The sequence below is a fragment of a genome, unplaced genomic scaffold, assembly GCF_019419815.1.
Source record: "Pyrus x bretschneideri cultivar Hongxiangsu unplaced genomic scaffold, Pyrus_bretschneideri_v1 Contig18, whole genome shotgun sequence".
Classification (NCBI taxonomy): domain Eukaryota; kingdom Viridiplantae; phylum Streptophyta; class Magnoliopsida; order Rosales; family Rosaceae; genus Pyrus; species Pyrus x bretschneideri.
Genome location: NW_025999479.1, coordinates 5,732,186 through 5,740,844, shown reverse-complemented (window position 1 = coordinate 5,740,844; position 8,659 = coordinate 5,732,186). Strand labels below are relative to the sequence as shown.

The following is an 8,659-nucleotide window of genomic DNA, read 5'->3' as shown; positions in this document are numbered from 1 at the left end:
TGGCTGTTAGTTTTATGGGATTTATTGCTTTCAATGTTTTCTTGTCAGTTACAAAGTGCCCAGCCTCCTGGGGACCTTTCAGTGTTAGAACGACCATAACTTTTTCTAGAAAAATGATATTAACAATCCGCGAAATGCTCCAGAAAGTAGACATCCGTAGCTTTCCAAGAATATAAGGCTCATTCTCTAATTCATTCTGAGCTGTCCGCAACTTTCTTTCAAAGTCAGCTGACTTGCACAGGCAGTTTTGACGAATTTATTACTTAAAATTCCACTTGTGTTATTTTTCTTTTCTTTACTTGACAAATCCTACAAAACACAAAAAGAAAGTAAATAACTCAAAAATATAAGGAACTAACTAATAAACGACAAGTGAATTTGATATAAAATATATATAAATATAAGCTTATCAAATACCCCCACACTTAGCTTTTGCTAGTCCTCGAGCAAAACAAAGAAAACATGAAAAAGTAGCAACATGAAAAACATTAGCTTCCCCTATGTGACCTTCATAGAATTTCATTAAAGAAAAAAAATCATCAAGAACCTTAGCTAGCACCAAACAAGCTAATCCAAGCTCATCTTCCTTATTCAAATGTTAACAGCGACCTTTTAATCATCTTGGAAGTGTAGTGTGTGTAATAGCCATGCTAATGCAATTTCAAGTTTTGATTTAAAACACTACATGCAAACTAGTGACCTTCTCACGGGACATACACTCAATCACACATATGTTTAGTTTAACGTGTTTCGCTCAAAGAATCAAATGTGAAAGATCTACCATAAGCTTGCATAAAGATCTCATCTCCACAATCATAATTGCAAAACTAAAATCAAGAGGACTTTTATTGGTTGTAATGAGGCTTAGGGAGAGGGTTATAGAAATGAAAGGATAGGTAAACACAAGTTCCAAGCTATATTGCAAGCAATTCTCTTGTTGAGATTTATAAGAACTCAAGCTCTCCAACCACTCTACTAATACCTCCAATCACACCCCTAAACTTTTTATTTGCTTTGCATACAATTTTTCTTTTTTTTTTTTTTTTTTTTTTTTTTGAACCAATTTTCGCACATAACTAAATACAAACCTGAAATACCCCCACACTTATTCTTTTGCCAAACTCCTTCAAAGTATTTCACAAACATTTCTCATAAGACAATCTCACATTGCTCACTAGCTAGCTTGGAAAGGGTAAGGAAAAATGTTTAAGGTATAAGGGCAGGCATATCTGGTGATAAGAAATAAAAGGCTTAACATATAGGCTCAAATTGGCAAACTAATGATATCATTTTTCTTTAGGAAACATGCTTATTTGGGCCATGGTGATAAACCTAATGCCTCTATCATTTTCAAGTTCATGCAATCAATGACAAACATTTCGAAAGATCGTTATGCAAGTTCTAGAGATGTAAGTCACATAAGTTCATCACACATGAAAGAATAGGAGTGTATGAAAAATGCACACACTTTCGATAGGCTCAAAAACTCACATAGGTTGTATATGGCCACTATGTTCACATATGAAGCTTTAAATCATGCTTTAATTTCACATCAACAAGGCTATATGCTCTTGGTTTTTCAAAGATGATTAAACATGTACAAAGCCAACAAGAGAATAAGGAATTTCACACAATACATGCTTACTAAGTTCTTGATCACCGTGGTTCAAATTCAATCCAGTTATATCATTGGGTCGGGAAACTAACAAAAATCTAATTCAAAACAATAAAGAAAATAAGACTATTTTTGAATTTTTCATTTTTAGAATTTTCTCTCTTTTTTTTTATTTTTTTATTTTTTTATTTTTTTAGAGTCAATTTCAATCTTTACCCCCAAACTTAAACTGGACATTGTCCCCAATGTCAGAAAACACAATAATGTATAAAATAAAAATAAAAATAAAATAGTAAGAAACAAAATAAAGCATTTGGACTGAAAACTTCCCCAATTTGCAATAAAATCAAGTGATGACCCCCAAACTTCAATTCTGCAATTAACTTCAAGGGTGGACATAACCAAAGATTCCTACAAAGAAAAGAAATAATTCAGCTTAGCACGCAAGAAAACTCAGAAAACAAAACAAACGAAAAATTGAAAATGACATAAAAAGACAATGAATAGAAATATTAGGTTGCCTCCTAATAAGCGCTTGCTTTTACGTCCGCAGCCGGACGATACCAAGAGTAATCATTCAAGGGAAGCTGGTTCTTGGAGGGGTACAACCTCCACATCATGCTCCGCAAAAGACTCGTAATATGGTTTGAGTCTATGTTCATTCACTTTGAACACGTTTCTGGTCTTTGCACTTTGGATTTCCACTGCACCATGAGGAAAAATATTAGTTATAACAAACGGACCAACCCATCGAGAACGAAGCTTACCTGGAAATAACCGAAGGCGAGAATTAAATAGAAGAACTTTTTGTCCAATGGCAAAGCTCTTCCTTGATATCATCTTGTCATGAAATGCCTTTGATTTCTCCTTGTATATTCGACTAGACTCGTATGCATCATTCCGGATTTCATCTAACTCATTCAATTGAAGCTTCCTCTACTATCCAGCAACACTCATGTCCATGTTGTAGGCTTTGATCGCCCAATAAGCTTTGTGTTCTAATTCTACTGGAAGACGGCATGGTTTCCCATAAACTAATCGAAATGGGGACATTCCAATAGGAGTCTTATAAGCAGTCCTATAAGCCCACAATGCATCGTTCAAGCGCATGCTCCAATCCTTCCTACTAGGACTCACAGTTTTCTCCAAAATTTGTTTCACCTCACGGTTTGATACTTCTGCTTGACCACTAGTTTGCGGATGCTAAGGTGTAGACACCTTATGTGTGACATTGTACTTCCTAAGCAACGCTTCAAATGTTCTATTGCAAAAGTGACTCCCTCCATCACTAATGATTGCTCTAGGTGTCCCAAATCTTGCAAAGATGTTAGTCTTAATAAAATCTAAAACAATTTTTGAATCATTAGTTTTGGTGGCTTTCGCTTCCACCCATTTAGAAACATAATCCACAGCCAATAAAATGTAAAGAAAACCATTTGAAGATGGAAAAGGTCCCATGAAATCAATGCCCCACACATCAAAGATCTCAACAATCAAAATAGGGGTTTGTGGCATTTGATTTCTTGGGCCCAAGTTACCTGTTCGTTGACAACGATCACATGTTGCACAAAACTCGTACGCATCCTTAAACATACTAGGCCAATAAAAACCACTCTCTAACACCTTAAGGGCTGTCCTCTTTGCTCCAAAATGGCCGCCACATGCATAAGAATGACAAAAAGTTAGAATAGATTTAAATTTAGATTCAGGGACACACCTTCTAATCAATTGATCAGGGCAATATTTCCACAAATAAGGATCATCCCACTCGTAGTATTTGGCGGTTTTGACAATTTTATCTTTCTGAGCACGTGTAAAATCATCCGGAATCTTTTTGGTGACCTTCTAATTGATAATATCTGCATACCAAGGGTCAGTAACCTTTAATGAAAACAATTGCTCATCCGGAAAACTCTCACGTAAAGGGATGAAATCTTCCTCTGTGTTTGAGTGCACAAGTCTGCTAAGATGATCTGCTACAACATTCTCACTCCCTTTCTTATCCTTGATCTCCAAGTCAAACTCTTGCAGCAGAAGTATCCATCGAATGAGTCGCGGTTTTGCATCTTTTTTTGTGAGTAAATACTTCAAAGCTGCATGGTCAGAAAACACAATAACTTTAGTTCCAATCAGATAAGATCTAAATTTTTCTAAAGCAAATACAACAGCTAGAAGCTCCTTCTCTGTTGTTGAATAATTCAACTGTGCATCATTGAGTGTTCGTGATGCATAATAGATGACATGTGGCACTTTGTTGACACGCTGTCCTAGAACTGCACCGACAGCATAATCTGAAGCATCGCACATTAACTCAAAAGGTAAACTCCAATCTGGTGGCATGATCACAGGAGCCGTGGATAACAACTCCTTAAGTTTGTTGAATGCTACCACACACTCTTCATTCATATTAAATGTTGCATCCTTTTGAAGCAAACGGCACAAGGGTCTAGAAATCATTGAGAAGTCTTTCATAAACCTACGATAGAAACCTGCATGTCCAAGAAAAGAACGAACCTCCCTGACAGTAGTAGGGAGAGGTAAAGAACTAACAAGTTCTACTTTAGATTTATCAACTTCAATTCCATTTTCAAATATGATATGCCCTAAAACTAATCCATGCGAAACCATGAAATGACATTTTTCCCAATTTAAGACCAGATTAGTTTCTTGACAACGTTTTAAAACTAGGGACAGATTATGTAGGCATGTATCAAAAGAATCACCATAAACTGAAAAATCATCCATGAACACTTCAATTATTTTCTCAATCATATCAGAAAAGATACTTACCATACACCCTTGAAATGTGGCGGGGGCGTTGCAAAGTCCAAACGGCATCCTCCGGTATGCAAATGTGCCAAATGGACATACACCCTTGAAATGTGGCGGGGGCGTTGCAAAGTCCAAACGGCATCCTCCGGTATGCAAATGTGCCAAATGGACATGTGAAAGTCATCTTTTCTTGATCCTCCGGAGCAACTACAATTTGATTATATCCAGAATAGCCATCAAGAAAGCAATAATGAGAATGACCAGCTAACCTTTCTAACATTTGATCAATGAATGGAACTGGAAAGTGATCCTTGCGTGTGATGTTGTTTATCTTCCGATAGTCTGTACAGACTCTCCAACTATTTTGCATACGTGTAGGCACTAGCTCACTAGCTTCATTCTTAACAACTGTGACTCCAGATCGCTTCGGAACTACTGGAACAGGGCTCACCCACTTGTTGTCCGAGATAGGATATATGATGCCAACATCGAGAAGCTTGATAACCTCTTTCTTGACGACCTCCGTCATGAGTGGGTTCAAATGGCGTTGAGCTTCCCTTGTAGGTTTTGCACCTTCCTCCAGCAGAATCCTATGCATACATGTAGCTGGATTTATACCTTTGATATCTTCAATGCTCCAAGCTATGGCAGTTTTGTGATCCTTCAGTACCCGAATCAGTTTTTCCCCCTCTTCTGCTGTGAGTTGTGATGATATGATGACCGGTAATGTTTCATCCTCTCCCAAAAATGCATACTTCAAATGTTCAGGAATCGGTTTAAGCTCCAATTTGGGTGCTTGAATCACAGAAGGAAGAATTTTTTCGTTAGAAGTAGGAAGGGAAATAAAATAGGAAGAAAACTTACCACGAATTGGTGAAAGAGACTCAAGGGCTGCCACTGTCTGGATTAATTCTTCTTCAATGTGCTCGGAATAATTAAGTTTTCCATGTGTAATGCTATGCACTAACGCCTTCTCTAAATTGTCTTGTCCCACACCTTCATTAAAACAATCCTGCACAAAATAGTCAAAAGCATCAATAGACAAACAAGATTCAAAATCACTAAGGTACCTCATAGCATCGAAGATTTTGAACTTGACACTTTCTCCATCAATTTCCATGGTTAAGGTACCATCGTAGACATCAATCTTCGTACGCGCCGTTCTAAGGAATGGTCTTCCCAATATAAGAGGAAGTGCAGTAGGCATAGGGTCATGTTCCATCTCAAGAACAAAAAAATCAGCGGGAAAAATAAGTTCATTCACTTGCACAAGTACATCCTCCAATAGGCCTTTGGGATATCTATTTGAACGATCTGCCAACTGGATTACTACCTTTGTTTCCTTCAAGTCTCCAAGGTTTAGTGATTCATACACTGAATATGGCATCAGATTGATGGATGCCCCCAGATCACACAATGCTCTCCCAAACTCTTTCCCTCCAATTACACAAGGAATGGTAAAGCTACCGGCATCCTTCAACTTCGATGGTAGCTTTCTCTGCAAAACAGCTGATACGTCCTCGCTTAATGCCACAGTTTCTTGATCATTGAATCTTCTCTTGTTCGTACAAAGCTCTTTAAGGAACTTTGCCTGCTTGGGCACTTGTTTTATGGCATCTAAAAGAGGTAAGTTCACTTGGACTTTTCGGAAAGTATCCAAGATTTCCTTATCAGTTTGCTCTTTCTTAGACTTCATAAAACTACGAGGAAAAGGAATAGGGACACATGAGTTAAATGAATTTTGAACTTCTTTACTTACCTTATTAGAATCTTTTTTGTTCAATTCTGTATCTTTAGGAGACTTTTCAGTTTTTGTTGAAGCCGCATCTTGCTCAAGATTTTTGGTTTGTTGCTCCCCTTGCTCATTTGTATCTTTTCTAGTCCTCTTTTGCATCCTTGGCTGCTCAAAAACTTCTTTTCCACTCCTTAAAGTCACAACATTCATCTGCTCCGCATTTGGATTCACAACGGTTTGGCTAGGCAACCTTCCTGGTTGGTGTTGTTGCCCTATCAAACTTGCTAACTGACTCATTTGGTGCTCAAGGTTTTCAATTGCTTTGTCTGTTTTCTGTTGATGAGATTGAGTAGAGTTAGCTAAAGAAGCAATTAAATCCTCAAGAGACTTACTTGGAGCTTGTTGTTGTTGAGGCTGAAATGGTGCCTGCAGTCTTGCTTGAAAGAAGCCAGGTGGACGGTTATAGTTGTTGGGAACAGATTGTTGTCCGTTGTCTTGATTGTTCCACTTTAAGTGTGGATGATCGCGCCACCCTGCGTTATAGTTGTTGGAGTATGGATCATACTTTTGTCTTTGTTGCCCCTGAAACCCTCCTAACGCATTAGCTTGCTCAAGACCACCTTGATCCATTAACGAAGGGCACATATCCGTGGCATGTCCCATTATTGAACATACACCGCATACCTGTTTTGGAGCCACCATAACCTGTTGCACAAGATTAGTCAAGTTAGCTAATTGTAATTCAATACTAGAGTTAGCACTTACCTCGTTAACTTTCTTAAGCGGTAGCTCATCTCTCCCTCCAAATTATAGTGTGTTGCCAGCAATGTTCTTTAATAATGCCTTAGCATTTGTTGGTGTCTTGTCCATGAATGCTTCTCCACTTGCTGCATCAAGCATTACACGATCAGTACCACACAATCCTTCATAAAAATATTGTATTAAAAGATACTCTGAAATTTGATGATTAGGACAAGATGCAACCAAATGTGTGAATCGCTCACATTAATCTCCAAAGGGCTCTCCATGTTGTTGTCGGATTGCACATATGTCTTTCCTTATGCTTGCAGCTTTTGTGGCCGGAAAATATTGCTCCAAGAATGCTTGCTTCACCTGGTTCCATGTGTTCATTGATCCTGGAGGTAAATTATAAAGCCACTCCTTTGCCTTAGCTTCTAATGTAAATGGGAATGCCCTCAACTTGACTTGCTCCTCATCCACATTGGCTGGTCTCATTCCCGAGCATACCACATGAAACTCTATGAGATGCTTGTTGGCATCCTCTGTTGAGAAGCCATGGAACTTAGGCAAGTAGTGAATCATGCCGGACTTAAGCTCAAATCCTCCTTCTGCATTTGAATATGTGATGCACAATGGTTGTTGATCCGTATTAGGCGTTGCCAACTCCCTCAAAGTACGGTTATCAACCATGCCTTCTTGTGGTTCTTCCTTCTCTTCCGGACTCAAATGTGGTGGAGAAGATGGTGGTAAAGACACCGATGCACGCTTCTGCTTGATTGTTCCTCGAAGCTTTCGAAATGTTCGTTCAACCTCAGGATCGTAGGAAGCTAGATCAATGCTCTTGGACCTTCGAGTATGCATATACTACTAAGAGTACCTGAAATAAAAATAAAAACAAAAACACTAATTAGACAAGAAAAGAAAACAATAAAAAATAAGTAATTAGAAATAACAATCCCCGGCGACACGGCGCCAAAAATTTGATAGGATTAAAAGCACACCACAAAGTAGCACACAAATGTCCTATTGATTTTCCTTATTAACACTAAGATTTTTCAATTGTAGCATATGAAAATAAGGGTCTTTCCCGCAGAAGATTGTTTTATCTAACTACTTAAAATGTCACAAAAACTGGGGCTGCTGTCACTACTGACCAGCCACCGAAAAATAATTATTAGACCGACTTATACTTATCTAAAGTCTACGAAATTTTATATGTAGATACTAGACACATAGAGCTACACTCACACAAATTTTTGGGATTTTTGGAGTTGATTTGCTATTTAAATTAAATCGAACAAAAACAGAACAGAGACAGATTTTTGAGTAGTTCGCAAATTAAGAAAAACGAGTTAGGGGAATTGCTATCCACAACCAAATAATCATGCAAACATGTTATGTTTCATTCAAATTCCTTCTATTTTCGGATGAAGATGCTCAAGTTGGCTCAATGTTAAAACCCAACCTATTACTCTTTCTTATGTTATATGTTAAGAGAATGACGTTTTCAACTTAACTTAGTCCCTAACATGCAATCTAGAATGGTGTGTTCATAGATTTAACAAGAGAAATCATTAAGAACGAAAAGAGTTTGAGTCATCACAAGGCATCGTAAGTACTGGCGTTGTCTTACTTATCCTAGAAATTGGTTCACATGTTAATCGCAATTAACAAGTACTACTCTAGAACATATGTAGGTCCTCATTCGACAAGGGCAGGCACACACATATTCATAGCATTAGAATCCTAGATATGCTTACTAAGTATGCATCCATAGAAAACACAAAAAGAATTCA

At 37.8% G+C, this 8,659-nt stretch overlaps 1 pseudogene; it reads right to left on the bottom strand.

The window, feature by feature from the left end:
* Positions 1-2,506: 2,506 nt before the first annotated feature.
* On the bottom strand, positions 2,507-7,724 carry LOC125476229 (annotated as a pseudogene).
* Positions 7,725-8,659: the final 935 nt, after the last annotated feature.